The 24,538-nt window shown below is 46.6% G+C and overlaps 1 pseudogene; it reads left to right on the top strand.

Annotated features, from left to right (window-relative positions):
* LOC120985721 overlaps positions 1-24,538 on the top strand; it is a 193,879-nt pseudogene that overhangs the window by 142,335 nt on the left and 27,006 nt on the right.

Below are 24,538 nucleotides of genomic sequence, written 5' to 3'. Positions count from 1 at the left end.
ATACAGACGGATCCGAAGATCCGTCTGCATAAAAGCTTTTTCAGAGATGAGTTTTCACTTTGTGAAAACTCAAATCTGACAGTATATTCTAACACAGAGGCGTTCCCATAGTGATGGGGACGCTTCTAGTTAGAATATACTATGAACTGTGTACATGACTGCCCCCTGCTGCCTGGCAGCACCCGATCTTTTACAGGGGGCTGTGATCCGCACAATTAACCCCTCAGGTGCTGAACCTGAGGGGTTAATTGTGCATATCATAGCCCCCTATAAGAGATCAGGGGCTGCCAGGCAGCAGGGGGCAGACTCACCTCCCTCCCCAGTTTGAATATCATTGGTGGCCAGTGTGTGGCCTCCCCCGCCCCCCCCCCCTATTGTAATATCATTGGTGGCCAGTGTGCGGCCTCCGTCGGCCCCCCTCCCCCCCTCTATTGTATTATCATTGGTGGCCAGTGTGCGGCCTCCGTCGGCCCCACCCCCCCCCTCTATTGTATTAATATCATTGGTGGCCAGTGTGCGGCCTCCCCTCTCTTCCCCCCCGCCCCCCCGATCATTGGTGGCAGCGGAGATTCCGATCGGAGTCCCAGTTTAATCGCTCTGGGGCTCCGATCGGTAACCATGGCAACCAGGACGCTACTGCAGGCCTGGTTGCCATGGTTACTTAGCAATATTACAATATAGAAGCATCATACTTACCTGCTGGCTGCTGCGATGTCTGTGTCCGGCCGGGAGCTCCTCCTACTGGTAAGTGACAGATCATTAAGCAATGCGCCGCACAGACCTGTCACTTACCAGTAGGAGGAGCTCCCGGCCGGACACAGACATCGCAGCAGCCAGCAGGTAAGTATGATGCTTCTAATATTGTAATATTGCTAAGTAACCATGGCAACCAGGCCTGCAGTAGCATCCTGGTTGCCATGGTTACCGATCGGAGCCCCAGAGCGATTAAAGGGGGGCGACGGAGGCCGCACACTGGCCACCAATGATATTACAATCGAGGGGGGGCGGGGAGGCCGCACACTGGCCACCAATGATACTCAAACTGGGGAGGGAGGGGGGTCTGCCCCCTGCTGCCTGGCAGCCCCTGATCTCTTACAGGGGGCTATGATATGCACAATTAACCCCTTCAGGTGCGGCACCTGAAGGGTTAATTGTGCTGATCACAGCCCCCTGTAAAAGATCGGGTGCTGCCAGCAGGGGGCAGTCATGTACACAGTTTGTAGTATATTCTAACTAGAAGCGTCCCCATCACTATGGAAATGCCTCTGTGTTAGAATATACTGTCGGATCTGAGTTTCACGATGTAACTCAAATCCGATGGTATATTCTAACATAGAGGCGTTCCCATGGTGATGGGAACGCTTCAAGTTAAAATATACCATCGGATTGGAGAAAACTCTGATCCTATGGTATATTAACTCCTGACTTTACATTGAAAGTCAATGGGGGACGGATCCGTTTGAAATTGCACCATATTGTGTCAACTTCAAACGGATCCGTCCCCATTGACTTGCATTGTAATTCAGGACGGATCCGTTTGGCTCCGCACTGCCAGGCGGACACCAAAACGACTTTTTTTTCATGTCCGTGGATCCTCCAAGAATCAAGGAAGACCCACGGACGAAAAAACGGTCACGGATCACGGACCAACGGATCCCTGTTTTGCGGACCGTGAAAAAATACTGTCGTGTGCACGAGGCCTTATGGGGGCACAGTGAGGGCATAACTACTCTGAAGGAGCACAGAGAGGGAATTACACAACTGTGAAGGGGGCACAGATAGGGCATTACTACTTGGAAATGGGCACAGAGAGGGCATAACTACTGTGAGGGAGGCACAAAGAGGGCATTACAACTGTGAAGGACGCACAAGGAAGGGATAAGTACTTTGAAGGGGGCACAATGTGGCCATAACTGCTGTGAAAGTTGTACAGTGAAGGCATAACTACCTTGAAGGGGCACAATATGGGCATAACTACCGTGAGAGGGCACATATCTGTACAAAACTACTGTGAAGGTTGTACAATGAGGGCAACACTACTGTAAGGGGGTACCATTTTTTTTAAAGTATTGGTGGGGGGTGCCAGAGAAAGGACCCGCCCGGGTGCCAAACACCCTAGGCACGCCACTGCTACTTGCACATTATTACTAGAGATGAGCGAATTTCTCGACCGATTTGGCTGGTTCGCCGAATTTTCCCCAAAAAATTGCTTTGATCCGAATTGATTTGCGGCGAATCGCGTTAAAAAATGTCTATTTCCGGGCTGCAGAGAGCCTTTATATAGATATAGAACACTGTGCCTTGCAGTAACACGCATAGGGAGTGTGCTGGGTTAGTGAACTAATACTGTCAGTGAGGATGACATGCACACTTATTTGGGCAGTCACAGGACCAAAACTGACCAAATAACTCAAGTCTTAACTCAGTCTTACAGGTCCATGTTAGCGTCAAGAAGGCTACAGAGTGGCAAAATGACAGAGTCTGGAGTTGGTGACAGCATCAGGAGGCTACAGAGCGGTTCAATGACAGATTCTGGAGTTGGTGACAGCATCAGGAGGCTACAGAGCGGTTCAATGACAGAGTCTGGATAAAAGACTAAGGGCAAAGATTGTTGAGAAAGATGCAGATGGAAAGTTAAATGTAGAGTTGTACGATGGTAACCTGCAGATTAATGCAGCCCTCAAAAGCAAGTTGGGTTTGTCGGTTCCAAAACCTAAATTAGATCATGGGGCGGGTGATCAGTCCAAGACCTTCAAGCAGCAGCAGCAGCATGATACCACAGAGTGGCAAGGTGACATAGTGTGGAGATGGCAGCATATGGAGGCCACATAGTGACACAATGACAGAGTCTGGATAAAAGAGTGAGGGCACAGATTGTTGAGAAAGATACAGATGGAAAGTTAACTGTAGAGCTGTACGACGGTAACCTGCAGATTAATGCAGCCCTCAAAAGCAAGTTGAGTTTGTCGGTTCCAAAACTTAAATTAGATTGTGGGGTGGGTGATCAGTCTAAGGCCTTTTAAGCACAGTGACATAGCGTGGAAATGGCAGCAACAGCAGCAGCATGATACCACAGAGTGGCAAGGTGACATAGTGTTGAGATGGCAGCAACAGCAGCAGCATGATTCTACAGAGTGGCACAGTGACATAGCGTGAAAATGGCAGCAACAACAGCAGCATGATACCACAGAGTGGCAAGGTGACATAGTGTGGAGATGGCAGCAACAGAGAGCAGCATGATACCACAGAGTGGCAAGGTGACATAGTGTGGAGATGGCAGCAACAGCATGATACCACAGAGTGGCATGGTGACATAGTGTGGAGATGGAAGCATCAGGAGGACACAGAGTGGCATAGAGACATAGTGTTGAGATGGCAGCAACAGCATCAGCATGATACCACAGAGTGGTGCAGTGACATAGCGTGGAAATGGCAGCAACAGCAGCAGCATGATACCACAGAGTGGCAAGGTGACATAGTGTGGAGATGGCAGCAACAGCAGCAGCATGATACCATAGAGTGGCAAGGTGACATAGCGTGGAGATGGCAGCAACAGCAGCAGCATGATACCACAAAGTGGCAAGGTGATTGTGATCTATGCCTATATAATGTGAGAAAGTGTCAGTCTATACTGTGCAGTTGAGGAAGGCTGACAAGCCGAAACGCGTTCTGTGAACCGTTAATAAAGCATATCGTTGAGAAGCAAGCACGTCTGCTGGGATTACTTTTTATGATACCACAGAGTGGCATGGTGACATAGTGTGGAGATGGAAGCATCAGGAGGACACAGAGTGGCATGGTGACATGGTGTGGAGATGGATGATCTAATCTGCTGCATCAGGCATCGGTGGGTGGAAATCCTTGTCGATCCACGCCTGAGTCATCTTGACAAAAGTAAGTCTCTCCACATTTTAGGTGGACAGGTGAGTTCTTGGGGTAACTATGGCCCCCGCCGCACTAAACACCCGCTCTGATGCCACACTACTGGTCGGGCAGGACAGGTTTTCCACAGCAAACTCTGCCAGTTGCGCCACAAATCCAGTTTGGCTGCTCAGTAGTCCAGCGGATCTTCAATGTGGGGTGGCAGGGTGCTGTCCAAGTATGCCACACCTGCTGGTTCAGGTCCTGCTCCAGGTCAACCTCCTGCTGCTGGTGAGTAGTTTCTTCACTATGCGGGTGAAGAAAGCTGCTCATCATGGACTCTAGACTCAGGCTGCTGCTGATAGAGCTGCTACAGTTCCTGCCACCGCACCCCTCCCCAGCAGCCATGACAGTCGAATGTGAGTGCAGAGGGCCCCCCCCCCCCCCCCCCCCGGTCAGATCTGTGAGAGGATGGATGATGGCGCAGATAGTCAGAGGCCAACTGACTACATAGGATGCCTCTGTAGTACTTCAGTTTGTCCTCCCTCTCAGTGGGTCTAAAAAAGTGCCCCATTTTGGAACGGTATTGAAGGTCCAACATGGTGGAGATCCAGAAGTTGTCCCTCATGCTGAATGGTGACAATTCTGCTGTCGCTACGCAAACAAGTTAGCATGCAGCGGGCCATTTGTGCAAGTGACTCTGAGGGATACCCTGCATCCATCTCCACTGCATACTGCCACGGTGTGTCTGGGTCCTCTGTCTCGTCTTCCTCATCGCCCTGTTGCTCCTCCGGCTGCTCCTGCTCCTCCTCTTCTGTCACCACAGTAGAAAAAACACTCAATTGGCTACATATTGCCTGTGCTCCAATGTCCTCCTCCCCCTCCTCCTCCTCTTCCAGTTCAGCCCCCTCAGGGCTCACGTAGCCATAAGATCTAGGCGCCACGTCTCCAGTCCCCTGACAAGCCATATTCACTAGTATCTGTTCCAGGACATGAAGCAGTGGAATGACGGCGTTCATCCCGTAGTCCTGGCGGCTGACAAATAATGTGGCCTCCTCAAAGGGCCTGAGCAAACGGCAGGTGCCACGCATGAGCTGCCACTGGCTGGCAAAGGGGAGTACTCATATCCGATTGGATCATTAAGAAATCATTGATGGCCTTTCTCTGTTCGTATAGTCGGTCTAACATATGGAGTGTGGAATTCCAACTGGTGGAAACGTTGCATATCAGCCTATAATGGGGGATGCTGTTTTGCCGCTGCAGCTCAAGGAGGATGTGCTTTGCGGTGTATAAGTGGCTGAAGTGCATGCAAAGTTTCCTGGCCATTTTTAGGATGTCTTGCAGATGGGTGGAAGACTTCAGGAACCACTTGACAACCAGATTGAACATGTGTGCCATGCACGGCGCATGGCTCAGCCTTCCTTGACGGCGCGCTGACAACATGTTCTTCCCGTTGTCGGTCACCATGGTTCCGATTTTTTTCTGAAGGACACAGAGCAGTTCCTCCCCTGTGTGACTCCATTCGCCCAGGCAAACCAGGTGCAGAACCGCGTGTGCCCTGCACATGTGGAATGCTGGAGGGGCACTATGACTTGTTCCTGCAGTGTAGGCTGAGGACATGGTGGAGTGAGGAGGCAGAGGTGGACATTGTCGCAGTACAAATGGTGTGACAACGTGAAGGCGGAAGCGGTGTCACCTGGTCAAGTTGCTGGTGTGGCTGTCCAGGAACCATATTCACCCAGCGGGCCGTAAAGGACATGTATTGTCCCTGACCGTAGTTACAGCTCCACACGTCGGTGCTACCATGCACTTTGGCACAGACAGGCTCAAGGACTGGCCCACCTTCTGTTCTACATACGTGTGCAGGGCTGGTACTGCCTTTTGTGAAAATTAATGACGGCTTGGGACACTCCACCTAGGCTTGGCACAAGACATCAGTTCTATGAAAGGTGCAGAGTCCCCCACTTGGAAAGGGAGGGACTGCAGCACCAGCAACTTGGCCAGGAGCACGTTCAGCTTCTGCGCCGTTGGATGCGTGCATGCATACTGCTGTCTCTTGGCAATCGCTTCAGTTATTGATTGCTGGCGGAATGACTGACGAGGAGTAGAAAGAGGAGGAGCAGGAGCTTCAGGACCAGCAGACGATGGGACAGACAGACAGACAGATCCCTTCTGCTGAGCCGGTGGAGCCTTGACTGCCTGCAATGGGGTGCGTGCCACTAGGTGATGCAGGTGGCTGCGGCAGGCTTGCCCACCACATCAGAGCCACGATTGTCCCAGGCCACTTTGTCGCTGCAAATGTTGTCGCAGGGAAGTAATGCCAACATTGGCCCCCTGGCCACGCCTCACCTTCTGCCCACAGATTCGACATATGGCCATGTTCACCATGTCCGGAGTCTTGAAAAAAATCAGCCACACCGCCGAGTAGCTGATTTTTCCCCCAACACTCTGCACTGACTGACTGCTAGTGCCGCTGCTTGCGTGAACCCGTGCACCACTCCTTTCTGGGCAGCTAGGCTGCTGCGAAGCGGGTGGTCTACCCCGGGCACTTTTGGCTTCCGACCTGCCACTGCTGCAACCCCGCTGACTCCCAACCATGCCACCACGTTGCTGGCTCAGCTGCTGCCTCGTGGGCAAGCTGCCACCCTCTTCTCCCGATGATAATGAAGCCCCTTCTTCACCCGGCTCCCAAGTGCGATCGGCTTCATCATCATCGAGTAGTGTCTGCAAGTCACTGGTGTCCTCCTCAATGCTCTCTGGGTCAGGAGCCTGACCCCTCGCAAAACCACCTACCACGCCACTCTCCTCATCATTACATGGCTGTCTAGCGTAGTGCATGTCTCCTCCAAATATTGGCTGGGCATTAGCTGCTGACTGTCCTCGAGTAGCTCGTCCTCGCTAAATAGTAGAGCTGAGCCCACAGCAGATAGTACTTCTGTGGCTGAGGGAACAGCAAAGGACAGAGGCAGTTTGAGGACTGGTGAGGGCACAGGGTCTGATCCCGGGCCATGCCAACTAAGGGTTGTGTCTGACGAACCCACCAACTGTTGGCTGGGGGTATCCGATGTCACTTGGGATGAATTGGATGACCGAGTTAACCAATCAATAACCGCTGGGTTGCTGGTCAAGACACGACCAGTAGATGACACCGGGAGCTCAGGCCTCTCGCTGCAACTCCTGCTGCCACAGTCCCTTAATCTGCTGCAACCTCTGTGCATGTCCTGGCACTTCGCTGTCGGAACAAATTTGACTTCTTTAGCTTCGATTTGCTCATCTCTTTTTTTTACTACAGCATACTAATAATCTGATTATACATTTTGTTCCAGGAAACATTTCAGAAAGCTGAGCTACATAATATGAAGACAAGAATATCATTTTTCAGTCAGTGTGAGTTTCATATTCTTCTGATAGAAGGTAAACAGCAAGTAAATGAAAGCTTTCAGACCATCACTATTTCAGGTACCTATATTACTATAACAATAGCATGTATATTACTTCATATTAGTTTATACAGTGCCTTGCAAAAGTATTCACCCCCCTTGACTTTTTTCGTGTTTTGTTACATTACAGCCTTATGTTCAATGTTTTGTTAATCTGAATTTTATGTGATGGATCAGAACACAATAGTCTAAGTTGGTGAAGTGAAATTTCAAAAATATATAAATAAAACTATTGTTTAGAAAAACAGAAAAATTTTATGAGCGTATGTGTGACCCTTTGTTAGGAAGCCCATAAAAAGCTTTGGTGCAACCAATTACCTTCAGAAGTCACATAATTAGTCAAATGATGTCCACCTACAATCTAAGTGTCACAGTATCTGTCATTACATATACACACCTTTTTTGAAAGGCCCCAGGGGCTGCAACACCTAAGCAAGAGGCATCACTAACCAAACACTGCGATGAAGACCAAGGAACTCTCTAAACAAGTAAAGGATAATGTTTTTGAGAGGTAAAAGTCAGGGTTAGGTTATAAAAAAATATCCAAATCTTTGATGATCCCCAGGAGCGCCATCAAATCTATCATAACCAAATGGTAAGAACATGGCACAACAGCAAACCTGCCAAGAGACGGCCGCCCACCAAAACTCACAGACCGGGCAAGGAGGACATTAATCCGAGAGGCAGCACAGAGACCTAAGGTAACCCTGGAGGAGCTGCAGAATTCCACAGCAGAGACTGGAGTATCCGTACCAGTGGCGGATCCAGAGCCTGGTCTCGGGAGGGGCACTTCCAGATTATTTTCTGTCCGCCGCCACATAACAATGGTGCTTATAGAACAGACTACACAGTGTAGAGGTATACTGTATATTGTGTGGCACAGTGTATGCTATATGTGTATAACAAACATATTCCACATGAAAACTTACAATTACTTGGCTTGGCCCTTGGGGATCTCGGACACCACTTCAACACTTTGACCGGGGGGCTCGGCGGAGCTGATGTGCTTTATCCTAATGAGAAAGATTTCATAATAAGGATTTGGAGAAGGGGCAGAGGGATAGCAGAGCAGAGAGAGGATGGTGCTGCTACTAGGGGGTCATACCATGGGGGAGTAATAAAGCCTACCATAATGCCCCCCCAGTAGAAATAATTCTCCTTAGGCCTCATGCACACGACAGTATTTTTTCACGGTCCGCAAAACGGGGTTCCGTTGGTCCGTGATCCGTGACCGTTTTTTCGTCCGTGGGTCTTCCTTGATTTTTGGAGGATCCAAGGACATAAAAAAAAAGTCGTTTTGGTGTCCGCCTGGCCGTGCGGAGCCAAACGGATCTGTCCTGACTTACAATGCAAGTCAATGTGGACGGATCCGTTTGACGTTGACACAATATGGTGCAATTGCAAACGGATCTGTCCCCATTGACTTTCAATGTAAAGTCAGGAGTTAATATACCATCGGATCTGAGTTTTCTCCAATACGATGGTATATTTTAACTTGAAGCGTCCCCATCACCATGGGAACGCCTCTATGTTAGAATATACTGTCGGATATGAGTTAGATCGTGAAACTCAGATCCGACAGTATATTCTAACACAGAGGCGTTCCCATGGTGAATATACTAAGAACTGTGTACATGACTGCCCCCTCCTGGCAGCACCCGATCTCTTACAGGGGGCTGTGATCCGCACAATTAACCCCTCAGGTGCTGCACCTGAGGGGGTTTAATTGTGTGTATCATAGTCCCCTGTAAGAGATCAGGGGCTGCCAGGCATCAGGGGGCAGACCCCCCTCGGCCCCCCTCCCTCCCTCCCTCCCTCTATTGTATTAATTTCATTGGTGGCACAGTGTCTGGCCCCCCCCCCCGGCCCGCCCTCCCTCTATTGTATTATTTTCATTGGTGGCACAGTGTGCGGCCCCCCCTCCCTCCCTCTATTGTATTATTTTCATTGGTGGCACAGTGTGCGGCCACCCCGGCCCCCCCTCCCTCCCTCTATTGTATTATTTTCATTGGTGGCACAGTGTTCGCCCCCCCCCCCCCCCCCCCCGATCATTGGTGGCAGCGGAGAGTTCCGATCAGAGTCCCAGTTTAATTGCTGGGGCTCCGATCGGTAACCATGGCAACCAGGACGCTACTGCAGGTATCGTGCTAAGCCCCATTGAAGTGAAGCTGCAAGAAGCTGATCGGTGGGACCCTCGGGTGTCGGACCTCCATCGATCAGACGCTGATGACCTATCCTGAGGATAGGCCATCAGTATCAAAATCTCTTCAAAACCTTTAATACAATGGAAATGTTGTGAAAAGACTAAAGTTGAGAGGACACCTGGATGTTCGGGTTCGACGTGTTCGGCCGAACTTCACAAAAAAGTTCCGAACTTGACCCAAACTTGACCCCGAACCCAAACGCCATTGAAGTTAATGGGGACCCGAACATTTGAGCACTAAAATGGCTGTAAAAATGTCATGGAAAGGGCTAGAAGGCTGCAAATGGCATCAAAATGTGGTTTAGAGCATGGCAAGTGCTCTGCAAACAAATGTGGATAGGTAAATGACTTTAAATAACATAAAATACGTAAAAATAAAAATAAATAATCTTGATCTAGGAGGACGAGATCCATATGGAGTAGGAGGTTGAGGAGGCGGTGGATGTGCCGGTGTAGGTGGAAGCGGCGGTGGAAGAGGAGGAGGTGGTAGCCTACCCTGCTTTTTGGTTTAAAAAAGGGGGAATATAACCTGTGATAACCCCCTCCAGTCGTGCCAAACACACGTTCAGACAATACACTGGATGCAGGGCAGGCCAGCACCTCCAAGGCGTAAAGGGCAAGTTCAGGCCATGTGCCCAATTCGGAGACCCAGAAGTGGCAGGGGGCATCATTCAGTACGTGTAGGCGTGTTCACACATACTGCTCCACCATGTAGCACGTCCCCATGATGTTCACGATCCAATTGGATATCTTCTCTATCAACTTTCGATGTTCTTTTATGCGCCTACCATGGTGATCACGGGTGGCTTGGAATCAGGGTTCCAGGCCGGAGAGGGAGCCTGAGAAAAGGATACCACATCCAAGGGAGGTCAATGGATGAAATTAAATGCAATTGAGCGGAAATGTGGGACAAAGTATTGAAGCATAAGCTTCCAAGTTAAGGAGGGGGCGCCCGGCAATTACCCACTCCCGACTCGGGGAGGTAGTGACGATAAATAACAATACAGGACTCTTAAGATGCCCTGTTATTTGAATGATTAATTAAAAATTACAGGGAATGTCACTGCGGTATTTTGGATTAGGAAACGTTAAACAGGAGAGGCCCTGCTGCCGCTTTGTTGACGCTAGATAACTTCTGCCTGATCGCACGTCCCTGTGACGTCCACCATCCATTTGGATATCTTCTCTATCAGCTTTCAATGTTCTTTTCTGAGCCTACCATGTTTATCACGGTTATCGGCGAATCAGGGTTCCACGCCGGAGAAGGAGCGTGAGAAATAGAGACCACATCCAAGGGAGATAAATGGATGAAATTTAATTTTGATCGAGCTGAAATATGGGAAAAGTTATTAAAGCAGAAGGATCGAAGGAAAGGGCCAATAAAGACGAATTTTAGAAATTTAAGTCCCTGTCACCTATGCAGAGTAGGGGTTTTTCATCGCCAGAAATGGGTTAATATCACCCACCAATGGAACAGATTATTTTTACAAATTTCGGTCCCTGTCACCTATGCAGAGCAGGGGTTTATTCACATCAAAAATTGTAAAATGTCAACCCAAGAATGTAGCAGAAAAATGTGTGAAATTTATTAACCTGTCTACTAGGTAGAGCAGGGTTCTATCACAGCCAAAAATTGTTGAATGTCACACGAAAATGTAAAAGAAAAATTTGTGAACTTTATTAAGCTGTCAACTAGGTAGAGCAGGGGTATATCACAGCCAAAAATTGGTTAATTTCACCCAAAAATGTAACAGACAAATTAGTGAATTTTTTTTACCTGTATACTAGGTATAGCAGGCTATCACAGCCAAAAATTGTTGAATGTCACACGAAAATGTAAAAGAAAAATTTGTGAACTTTATTAAGCTGTCAACTAGGTAGAGCAGGGGTATATCACAGCCAAAAATTGGTTAATTTCACCCAAAAATGTAACAGACAAATTAGTGAATTTTTTTAACCTGTATACTAGTGGTATATCACACCCAAAAATTGCTGAATTTCACCCTAAAATGTGAAAGACAAATTAGTGATTTTTTTTTACCTGTCTACTAGGTATAGCAGTGGTTTATCACACCCAAAAATTTGTGAATTTTTCCCAAAAATGTAACAGACAAATTAGTGATTTTTTTTACCTGTATACTAGGTATAGCAGTGGTATATCACACCCAAAAATTACTGAATTTCACCCAAAAATGTAACAGAAAAATTAGTGATTTTTTTTTTACCTGTCTACTAGGTATAGCAGTGGTATATCACACCAAAAAATTTGTGAATTTTACCCGAAAATGTAAAAGACCAATTAGTAAAAATGACATAAAATAAAATACGTACAAAAAACCCCACAAAAACTTGATTTATGAGGTGGAGGTCCATATGGAGTAGGAGTTTGAGGAGGCGGTGGACGTAGCAGTTAGTGATGAGCGGCAGGGGTCATATTCGAATTCGCGATATTTCGCGAATATTTTGTAAAATATTCGTAGAATATTCGAAAATTCACGATTTTTTTTTACTTGAAAAAAATCGGCAAGGTAATGATTGTGTAATATGCAAATTTTCGTAATTCGAATTTTCGTATTCGAATTTTTTAGCGAATTTTTCAACTTACAACTATTAGACAAAGAAGATTATAGCACTATATTAGCTAAATTGCACTATATTAGATTTTTTTGAATATTCGCTATATTGCTATAACTTTGTTTTTTCGAATATTCGTAATATTCTAAAACAAGAATATATAGCAATATAGCGAATATTCGAAAAAATGAATATAGAGCAAAATTCGCAAACACTACTACTCCTAAAATCAAGTATATTGCAGCCTTCTTATTGGCCCACAAGCTAGAAGCAGGGAGGGATCATGTGTACTGATTAAAAAAAAAAAAATCTAATAAAAAAAAAAAAAAGGGAAAAAAAAAAATGGAATATTCGAAATTACGAATATATATAACTATATTCGAAATATTCGCGAATTTTCGAAGTACCTATATTCGCGATAAAAATTCGAAATTCGAATATTCGTGATCAACACTTGTAGCAGTGTAGGTGGAAGTGGCAGTGGAGGAGGACGAGGTAGCCAACACTGGTTTTTGGTTTTTATTTTTTATTATGGTACACCCCAAAAGAGTGGGAAATATCAAAAATACAACAATGAGCAATTGCGCTGTAGTATAACAATGGCTGGGTAAGGCCGGTCTACATTTCTATTCTGCACAAGGTACAGACAAGTCCTGTGGGATCCATTCATTTTAATGAATGTGAGCTTGTCCACATTGGCTGTGGACAGGCGGCTGCGTTTGTCTGTGATAACGCCCCCTGCCGTGCTAAACACACGTTCATATAATACACTGGCTGCTGGGCAGGCCAGCAGCTCCAAGGCGTAAAGGGCAAGCTCAGGCCATGTGCCCAATTTGGAGACCCAGAAGTTGAAGGGGGCAGACCCGTCATTCAGTCCGTGTAGGCGTGTGCACACATACTGCTCCACCATGTTGGTGAAATGATGCCTCCTGCTAAGACGTTCCATATCAGCTGGTGGTGCTGGATGTTGTGGCGTGCTGACAAAGCTTTTCCACATTTCCACCATGCTAACCCTGCCTTCTGAGCTGCTGGTGGTGCCCCAGCTGCATTGGCGACCTCCTTCTCCTCCTCTGCCTTCGCATTGTGCTTCCACTGTGCCCCTGCTGTCTGGTGGGAATGCCACCAACAGCGCGTCTACCAGAGTGCGCTTGTACTCAGGCATCTTATGATCACGCTCCAGTCCGGAATTAAGGACGGTACGTTGTCCTTGTAACGGGGATCCAGCAGCGTGGCCACCCAGTAATCAGCACAAGTTAGAATGTGGGCAACTCGGCGGTCGTTGCGGAGACACTGCAGCATGTAATCACTCATGTGTGCCAGGCTGCCCAGAGGCAACGAAAAGCTGTCCTCTGTGGGAGGTGTATCGTCTGTGTCCTCTGTATCCCCCCAGCCACACACCAGTGATGGCCATGAGCTGGTCTGGGTGCCCCCCTACTGTGAACAAGGTTCCTTCTCCTCCATCTCCTCCTCCTCATCCTCCACCTCCTCATCCTCCAGAACTGTGCCCTGGCTGGACAATTGTGTACCTGGCATTTCTGGGTGCAGGAACCCACCCTCGGAACCACTTGTGAATGACTGGCCGGAAACCCTAGGAATGATCCCTCTTCCTCCTCCTCCTCCTGTGCTACATACTCTTCCATCATCGCCAGCAGCGTTTTTTCAAGGAGGCATAGAAGTGGGATAGTAATGCTGAGAACGGCGTTATCGGCACTGGCCATGTTGGTGGAGTACTCGAAACAGCGGAACAAGGAACACAGGTCTCGCATGGAGGCCCAGTCATTGGTGGTGAAGTGGTGCTGTTCCGCCGAGCAACTCACTTGTGCATGCTGCAGCTGAAACTCCACTATTGCCTGCTGCTGCTCGCACAGTCTGGCCAGCATGTGCAAAGTGGAGTTCCACCTTGTGGGCACGTCGCATATGAGGCGGTAAGCGGGAAGGCCGAAGTTATGCTGCAGCGCTGACAGGCGAGCAGCAGCAGGGTGAGAACGCCGAAAGCGCGCATAGACGGCCCGCACTTTATGCAGCAGCTCTGACATATCGGGGTAATTTTTAAGGAACCTCTACACCACCAAATTCAGCACATGCGCCAGGCAAGGGATGTGCGTCAAACCGGCTAGTCCCAGAGTTGCTACGAGATTTAACCCATTATCGCACACCACCAGCCCGGGCTTGAGGCTCACTGGCACCAACCACTTATCGGTGTGTTGTTCAAGGCCCGTCCACAGCTCCTGCGCGGTGTGGGTTTGTCCCCCAAACAGATAAGTTTTAAAAATGCCTGCTGTCGTTTACCCCTGGCTGTGCTGAAGTTGGTGGTGAAGGTGTTACGCTGACCAGATGAGGAGCCGGTAGAGGATGAGGAAGCAGAGTAGGAGGAGTATGCAACAGGAGGCAAACTGAAGCGCCCTGCAATCCTCGGTGGTGGAAGGACATGCGGCAAACTGCTATCCGCCTCAGGCCCAGCCGCCACTGCATTTACCCAGTGTGCTGTTATGGAGATATAACGTCCCTGACAGTGCTTACTGGTCCACGTATCCATAGTGAGGTGCACCTTGCCACAGATGGCATTGCGCAGTGCACACCTGATTTTGTCCCCACTTGGTTGTGCAGGGAAGGGATGGCACGCCTGGAAAAGTAGTGGCGGCTGGGCACGACGTACTGTGGGACAGCCACCGCCATAAGGCTTTTAAAACTCTCCGTCTTCACCAGACGGAATGACAGCATTTCAAAGGACAGTAATTTTGAAATCCTCGCATTCAGGGTCAGGGATCGCGGGTGGGTAGGGGGGTACTTTCTCTTTCTCTCCAGTGTTTGGGAGATGGAGAGCTGAACGCTTCCGTGGGACATTGTGGAGATGCTTGGTGACCCAGGTGTTGGTGTTGCTGGCAAATCCTCTGTTTGCGGGGTGGCAGGTGGCACTGTCACTCCAGAGGTGGATGAAGAAGCCGAGACTGCAGCAGAAGAGGAAGCAGGAGGAGCCAGAGACCTTTCTTGGTTTTTGAGGTGTCTACTCCACTGCAGCTCGTGCTTTGCACTTAGATGCCTGGTCATGCAGGTTGTGCTCAGGTTGAGAACATTTATGCCTCGCTTCAGGCTCTGATTGCACAGCATGCAAACCACTCGTGTCTTGACGTCAGCACATTGTCTGAAGAACTACCACCCCAGGGAACTCCTTGGAGCTGGCTTTGGTGTGCTCGGTCACTTGCTGCGGTGGGCAGTAGCAGGCGTACTGTCTAGGGGACGGCCGCTCCGCTTTTGCACCCTGCTCCCTCTTCTGCTGTGCTGGTGGCTCTGTGCGACCACCGCCTCTTCCTCCGAACTACATAGGTCACTCGCATGACCTTGATTCCATGTGGGGTCGAGGACCTCATCGTCCTCCACATCATCTTCCCCCCAGTCTTCACCCCTGCCCTCCATGTCGGTCTGCACACTTTCAAAAGCCACAGCATTTTGCACCTGTGTTTCGTCATAATCTGAGACGTGCTGCGATGATCCTCCCATGTACTTATCTTGAAACATCAGTGGTTGGGCATTGGTGCACTCAATCTCTTCCACTTCTGGGGCAGGGATAGGTGGATGGCCCTGGGAAACTGTGCTAACAGAGTTATTAAAAAGCAGAAGAGACTGCTGCATGACTTGGGGCTCAGACTGCTTGGCTGATTTGCAAGGGGGTGAGGTGAAAGACTGATGGACATCGGCTGCAGGTGCCAACTGTGGTCTTTCAGCAGGAGACTGGGTGGGAGACAATGTGAAGGAACTGGAGGCACTGTCAGCAACCCAATCTACTATCGCCTGTACATGTTCTGGCCTCACCATTCGTACAGCCGCATTTGGCCCGACCAAATACCGCTGCAGGTTCTGTCGCCTACTCGCACCTGAGGAAGGGGTTTCACTTGTGCGTGTAGCTGGCACAGATCGACCACGTCCTCTCCCTGCAACAGGAGCTCCACTAGCAGCACCACGACCTGGGCCACGTCCCTTATTTGACGCTCTCCTCATATTTCTCAAATTTAGGATCTTGCCCTAAATGGGTGTTTTATTAATAGCAGAATAGAACCACAGTATGTAAAGGGTGTATCTCACACGTACAGATGCAAACTATGCCGCAATTAAAGATTTTTGCCCAAAATGGGTGTTTTATTAATAGCAGAATAGAACCACAGTATGCAAAGGGTGTATCTCACACGTACAGATCCAGACTAGGCCGCAATTAAAGATTTTTGCCCAAAATGAGTTTTTTTTTTAATAGCAGAATAGAACCACAGTATATAAAGGGTGTATCTCACATGTAGAGATGCAAACTAAGCCGCAATTAAAGGTTTTTGCCCAAATGGGGTGTTTTATTAATAGCAGAAAAGAACCACAGTATGTAAAAGGTGTATCTCACACCTACAGATCCAGACTAAGCCGCAATTAAAGATTTTTGGCCAAAATGGGTGTTTTATTAATAGCAGAATAGAACCACAGTATGTAAAGGGTGTATCTCACACGTACAGATGCAAACTAGGCCGCAATTAAAGATTTTTGCCCAAAATGGGTGTTTTTTTTTATAGCAGAATAGAACCACAGTATCTAAACGGTGTATCTCACAATGAAATATGCAGCAAAGGCTGAAAAATAAAGTTTTTGGGCCAAAATGGGTGTTTTTCTAATAGCAGAATAGAACCACAGTATCTAAAGTGTGTATCTCACACGTACAGATGTAGACTAGGCTGCAATTTAAGATTTTTGCCCGAAATGGGTGTTTTTCTAATAGCAGAATAGAATAACAGTATCTAAAGTGTGTATCTCACATGTATAGCTGTAGACTGGGCCGCAATTAAAGATTTTTGCACAAAATGGGTGTTTTATTAATAGCAGAATAGAACGACAGTATGTAAACGGTGTATCTCACACGTACAATTCCAGACTAGGCCGCAATTAAAGATTTTTGCCCAAAAGGGGTGTTTTATTAATAGCAGAATAGAACCACAGTATGTAAAGCTTGTATCTCACACGTAGAGAACCAGACTAGTCTCACTGCTCTTACTGTAAAGAATCCTCTTCTATGTTTGTGTACAAACCTTCTTTCCTCTAGACGCAGAGGATGTCCCCTCGTCACAGTCCTGGGGATAAATAGATGATGGGATAGATCTCTGTACTGACCCCTGATATATTTATACACAGTAATTAGATCTCCCCTCAGTTGTCTTTTTTCTAAAGTGAATAACCCTAATTTTGATAATCTTTCAGGGTACTGTAGTTGCCCCATTCCAGTTATTACTTTAGTTGCCCTCCTCTGGACCCTCTCCAGCTTTGCTATGTCTGCCTTGTTCACAGGAGCGCAAAACTGTACACAGTACTCCATGTGTGGTCTGACTAGCGATTTGTAAAGTGGTAGGACTATGTTCTTATCACGGGCATCTTTGCCCCTTTTGATGCAACCCATTATCTTATTGGCCTTGGCAGCAGCTGCCTGACACTGGTTTTTGCAGCTTAGTGTGCTGTTTATTAAAATTCCTAGATACTTTTACTATTAACGCCTGAATTTCACATGTGCAGATGCAGCAAGGGCTGTAAAAATTTGTATTTTGCCCAAAAAGGGTGTTTTTTAAAACCCAGAAATTAAGTATTTCTAGCTTAAATTACACATTGACTAATGCGGCAAAGGCCCAAAATGAAGGTTATTGCCAAAAATGGGTGTTTTTTCAAAGCCAGAAAATTATTGAAATATTTCAAACTTGTTTTTAACAATCACAGATGCAGCAAGGGCTGCAAAATTAAGTTTTTTTTGCCCAAAATGGGTGTTTTTTAATAACAGAATATTACAACAGCATATAACGCTTGAATTTCATACGTGCAGATGCAGCAAGGGCTTTAAAATTGTGTATTTTGCACAATAAGGGTGTTTTTTAAATCCCAGAAAAGTATAGCTGTATTTTTAGCTTAAATTGCACACTGACTAATGCGGCAGAGGCCCAAAATGAAGGTTATTGCCAAAACAGTTTTTTTTTTTCAAAGCTAGAAAATTATTGAAGTATTTCAAACTTGTTTTTAACAATAACAGATGCAGCAAGGGCTGCAATATTAAGTATTTTGCCCAAAATGGGTGTTTTTTTTATTTCCTAACAGAATATGAAAGCTGTATATAACGCTTGAATTTCACACGTGCAGATGCAGCAAGGGCTGTAAAATGGTGTATTTTGCCCAAAAATTTTGTTTTTAAAAACCCTGAAAATTATAGCTGTATTTCTAGCTTAAATTGCACACTGACTAATAATGCAAAGGCACCAGATGTAGGATATTGCCAAAAAAGGGTGTTTTTTTTAAACCAGATTATTATTATTGCAGTATTTCAAGCTTGGATTTGAATGTCACAAAAGCAGAGATGCAGTGCTGGTGCACTGAGCTTGCATAAAATGGCCACCGCCGCCGCCCACCTAACTAACACATGGATATAAGTTATTTTTCTCTGTCACTGGGCTCAGGGCAGGGTAAAAACATTGTGCACTGCACCCACAAAACTAAATCTATGTAGATAGCTGAGTTCAATTGGAGTTCTGATAACAGATTCTGTCCTATTCTCTCCCTCACAGCAGCAGCATCCTCTCCCTACACTAAGCACAGCAGAGTGACATGCAGCGCTACGTGACTCCAGCTTATATAGAGGCTGGGTCACATGCTGCACTGGCCAATCACTGTGATGGCTTCTAAGGTCACACAGTTAAACGCTTGTTGATTGGCTGCTCTGAAATGTTCGGGTTCGGGGTCCAAAAATCCTAAAGTTCGGTACGAACCCGAACTTTACAGTTCGGGTTCGCTCAACCCTAGAAAAGACCTGAAGTGACCAGTTAATGGTAGAAAACCCACCAACATAAGCAGTTTTGTATGGAAGAATGGGCTAAAAATCCTCCAAGCTGATGAGCATGACTAATCACCAGATACTGAAAGCAAAGCTTCACATACTATTGGCACTTATAGGTATGCTACAGTATATTGGATCATCCTCCTCAAATAAATGACCAAGTCTAATATTTTTTATTCACTTGTTTGATTTTGTTATCTTTATCTGCTTTTAGGACTTGTATGAAAGTCTGATTTAGTTTTAGGTCAAATTTATGCAGAAATATAGAAAATATGAAGGGTTCACAAATGGTGCATCATTGTGTAGATATATATATATTTCCAAAATATTTATTAGAAGAAAAAGTAGAAGCATAACAATTAATCTCATACAAATTAATCAACAAAAATATTACTTTTCCCATTTCTCCTCTTTTAAACCTTACCCCTCACCCTTAACCCTACCCTCCGCCCCCTTGCGATGCGTCTCCTATCCCCTTTGTCTACAAGACGGAGACGGGAGACTGATGAGTAGAGATGTCCCGAACTATTCGCCGGCGAACATAGCTTGTTCGCGTTCGCTGCGGCGGGCGAACATATGCGATGTTCGGTCCGCCCCCAATACATCATCATTGAGCAAACTTTGACCCTGTACCTCACAGTCAGCAGACACATTCCAGCCAATCAGCATATCCTCCCTCCCAGACCCTCCCACCTCCTATCAAAAAGCAAGGACAGCATCCATCTTAGATTCATTCTGAAGCTGCAGTGTCACAAATTTGACTAAGTTGTAATCGCAATGCGATTAATACAGGTTATATTAATCGCATTGCAAATTCAACTTAGAGCTGGGTTCCTAATGGTTGTATTGCTAGAATATAACGAAGATTGAGAATATAGTGCTATATTCGTTATATTCATCAATTCTAGCAATACAACCATTAGGAAGTCAGATCTAAGTTGAATTCGCAATGCGATTAATACAGGTTACATTAATCGCATTGCGAATTCAACTTACCACACTCTGCGTCAACTACGTAATTTTCCATGGGAGTTTTGCCATGCATCCCCCTCCGGCATGCTACAGTCCAGGTGTTAGTCCCCTTGAAACAACTTTTCCATCACTATTGTGGCCAGAAAGAGTCCCTGTGGGTTTTAAAATTCTCCTGTCTATTGAAGTCTATGGCGGTTCACCCGTTCGCGAACATTCACGGAAGTTCGCTTTCGCCGTTTGCGAACGGAAAATTTTATGTTCGCGACATCTTTAATGATGAGGTGGAGGCTAAGAGCCGTTCGATTAAGCTTAAGGCTTCCAATTCCCCCATATCCTATTCCATTTCTTCTCAGTATTTCTTTGTTTATATAGGATATTTTCATATCTCTTGATCTTATTAACTATATATATATATATATATATATACACTAGGTGTATTTCGTGAGAACCAGACTCTTGAAATCAAGAGTCTGGCCAAAAACATTTTTTAATTAACAAAATCTTTTTATACTTATGACAATTAACCTGGGAGAGATCGCCAAGTATCAAACATTGTTCTGTAAATGGAATCACTACTTTCAGTTTTTGGGTAATATAGTTGTTAATTGCCCTCCAATATTCTATTAATTATCTACAAGACCAAAACGTGTGTAAAAAATCAGCTCCCAGTAAATCACATCGTGGAATTATTTCTTAAACCACATTTGTTAAAGGGCTTCTGTCACCCCACTAAACTCATTTTATTTATTTTTGTGTACTTATAATCCCTATCCTGCCATATTGCCATACATTATGTTATTAATGATTTTCGTTCAGTAGATTTAGCAAAAAACGTACTTTTATGATATGCTAATTAACTTTCTACCAGCAAGTAGGGCGTCTACTTGCTGGTAGCAGCCGCAGAAAACCGCCCCCTCCTTCTGTTGATTGACAGGGCCAGCCGCAATCTCCTCCTCCGGGCGGCCCTGTCAGCATTTCAAAAATCGCGCGCCTGTGTTGATTCGGCGCAGGCGCTCTAAGATAAGGAGGCTTGCCTCCTCAGCACTCCCTCAGTGCGCCTGGGCCGATGACGTCACCGAAAGAGAAGACGTCATCGGTGCAGGCGCACTGAGGGAGTGCTGAGGAGGCGAGCCTCCTTATCTCAGAGCGCCTGCGCCGAATCAACACAGGCGCGCGATTTTTGAAATGCTGACAGGGCCGCCCGGAGGAGGAGATCGCGGTTGGCCCTGTCAATCAACAGAAGGAGGGGGCGGTTTTCTGCGGCTGCTACCAGCAAGTAGACGCCCTACTTGCTGGTAGAAAGGTAATTAGCATATCATAAAAGTAAGTCTTTTGCTAAATCTACTGAACGAAAATTATTAATAACATAATGTATGGCAATATGGCTGAATAGGGATTATAAGTACACAAAAAAAAAAAAAAGAGTTTAGTGGGGTGACAGAAGCCCTTTAAGCCATGGTAAAATCTATGAGGAATATTAAATTGAACCACCACGTGATTAAAATTGTGAGACACTAATCTTGAATTAGCCAATATATTTTCCCAATCACCTAATTGATTCATTGAACAATCCACTCCCCAAGCCCTCTGTCTGGGGGAGCGTATATTATTAAATAATGCTTCCAATAACAACTTATAAAGTTGGGAAATCTTGACCTTCCGACCTAGGTTTCCCATCAGATCATTCAAAGGTATAAAAAAATCTATCTCAAACATAAATTAATAAAGTGCTGAATGTAATTGAAAATACCTAAACCAAGATAAGTTGACAATATGTTCCCTTTGCGCCAATTACATAAATGTGAGTATAACTCCCTTTCTCACCACCTGTGCAACATATAAAATATAATTTTTTTGCCAATACCTATCCATATCTAACTCATCTAATTCCTGCAGGTGCTGATTATGCCAAAGGGGCGTACAACTAAGAGCTCCTCTTATTCCCAACCATTCTTTTTTTTTATATCATTGTCTTTTTTTTAAAGCATTGTTATCAAACAACCATACATGAGTATTGTCAATTTTCAATAAGGAACAAGAATATCATGCAATTACATTCTAGTGTGACACAATAGGACCCTAAACAAGAACTGTCCACCTCATAACTTATAAAGAAAGTCACGCTAGTACTCAGAAAAACCTATGTAGGTGTAAAGTATGACATCAGTTTCACTGATTAATCTAGCACCACGCTAGACATCAATTCTTTAATGGTGCCCCACATTTTAGTAGATAACTTCCCAAACTCTCTATACTCCTGTTGGGTTCTCGATAGTTGCCCAGACTCTAATAATGAAAACATATTATCATATGTGGAGTTCCTGACCAAGGTCCGAGAAAGTACACTTTTCTCGGTGACAGTAATGCCGAAACTGGGCAGCTATAAAATAGCCCCTGAAATAGGGAAGATTCAAACCTCCCTGTTCCATCGGCTTGTAAAGGTACTCCAACTTTAACCTTACTCGCTTTCTTCCCCAAAGTAAATCGTTAATAATTATTTCAATTAGTTTAAAAAAAACTCCTCAATCCATATTGGAGAATTTTAAGGATATAAAGGAATTGAGGTAATATCACCATCTTCACCAGGGATAGTCTGTCCGCCCTGGATAAAGGAAGTCGAAGCTATACCATTTTATGTTAATTTTTAACACTTTGTAGAGAATCCTTTGCAGACAATGACTTCCAGGAGTGTGGAACCCATGTACATCACCAAACGCTGGGTTTCCTCCTTTGTAATGCTTTGCCAGGCCTTTACTACAGCTGTCTTCATTTGTTGCTTGTTTGTGGGTCTTCCTGCCTTAAGTTTTGTCTTAAAGGGATTCTGTCACCTCCTTTTACGATTTTAAGCTGGCACCATCGCTATGTTGACTAAAGTAGCTTATTTCCAGGACTCTTCTTTTTACTTTATTTCGTTTAGTAGTTTTGATGTAAAAGTGATTTTTATGTTATGCTAATTAGGGTCCAAGGAGCCCAGAGGGGCGTTTTTCTCACTCTCCGGTGCCCAGTGACGCCCCCCTGCAGTGCCCAAGAACGCCTCCTGATAGTCAAAACACCTCCCACAGCCCGGCAAACGGTTCCGCCCCCTCCCCACGTCATAATCTACCTTATAGATATGCCCCGTCCTCCTTCCTGTCTGCGGCCAGAAAACTTGCGCAGGCGCAGTACCGCCTGCGGCCTGCGCCTGCGCGATCATCAACCTCCTGAGGGCAACAGCCTCAAAAGTCTCACTGGGCATGCGCCGAGCCCAGTGATGTGACCTGAGCACTATTGCCCTCAGGACGTTGATGATCGCGCAGGCCGCAGGCGGTACTGCGCCTGCGCGAGTTTTCTGGCTGCAGACAGGAAAGAGGACGGGGCATATCTATAAGGTAGACTATAACGTGCGGAGGGGGTGGAACCGTTTGCCGGGCTGTGGGAGGTGTTTTGATTACTGGTCCACGTATCCGTATTGAGGTGCACCTTGCCACAGATGGCGTTGCACAGTGCACACCTGATTTTGTCCCCTACTTGGTTGAGCAGGGAAGGGATGGCTCGCCTGGAAAAGAAGTGGCGGCTGGGCACGACGTACTGTGGGACAGCCACCGCCATAAGGCCTTTAAAGAGGACCTTTCACTTGTAAAAACTATGTGAACTAAGTATGCTGCCAGCGCCCGGGGATCTCACTGCCCTTACTATTATCCCCGGGCGCCGCTCCGTTCTCCCGTTATGCCCTCCGGTACCTTTGCTCCTTAAGTTATAGTAGGCGGGTCTTCCCTTGTCCTGTGGGCGTCTCCTTCTCCTAGGCTGTAGCGCTGGCCAATCGCAGCGCACAGCTCACAGCCTGGGAGAAAAAAAACTCCCAGGCTGTGAGCTGTGCGCTGCGATTGGCCAGCCCTGCAGCCTAGGAGAAGGAGACACCCACAGGACAAGGGAAGACCCGCCTACTATAACTTAAGGAGCAAAGGTACCGGAGGGCATAACAGGAGAACGGAGCGGCGCCCGGGGATAATAGTAAGTGCAGTGAGATCCCCGGGCGCCGCTCTACATGGCAGCATACTTCGTTCACATAGTTTTCACAAGTGAAAGGTCCTCTTTAAAACTATCCGTCTTCACCAGACGGAATGACAGCATTTCAAAGGCCAGTAATTTAGAAATGCTGGCATTCAGGGCTAGGGATCGTGGGTAGGTAGGGGGATATTTCCTCTTCCTCTCCAGTGTTTGGGAGATGGAGAGCTGAACGCTTCCGTGGGACATTGTGGAGATACTTGGTGACCCAGGTGGTGGTGTTGCTGGAAGATCCTCTGTTTGCGGGGTGGCAGGTGGCACTGTCACTCCAGAGGTGGATGAAGAGGCCGAGACTGCAGCAGAAGAGGAAGTAGGAGGAGCCAAAGACCTTTCTTGGTTTTTGAGGTGTCTACTCCACTGCAGCGGCTGCTCCGCTTTTGCACCCTGCTCCCTTTTCTGCTGTGCTGGTGGCTCTGTGCGACCACCGGCTCTTCCTCCGAACTACACAGGTCACTTGCATGACCTTGATTCCATGTGGGGTCGAGGACCTCATCGTCCTCCACATCATCTTCCACCCAGTCTTCACCCCTGCCCTCCTTGTTGGTCTGCACACTTTCGAAAGCCCCAGCAGTTGGCACCTGTGTTTCGTCATCATCCGAGACG

Source organism: Bufo bufo, chromosome 1 (genome assembly GCF_905171765.1).
Source record: "Bufo bufo chromosome 1, aBufBuf1.1, whole genome shotgun sequence".
NCBI classification, from domain to species: Eukaryota; Metazoa; Chordata; class Amphibia; order Anura; family Bufonidae; genus Bufo; species Bufo bufo.
The sequence above is the reverse complement of the archived record's forward strand: the minus strand, read 5'-3'. Positions and strand labels throughout refer to the sequence as shown.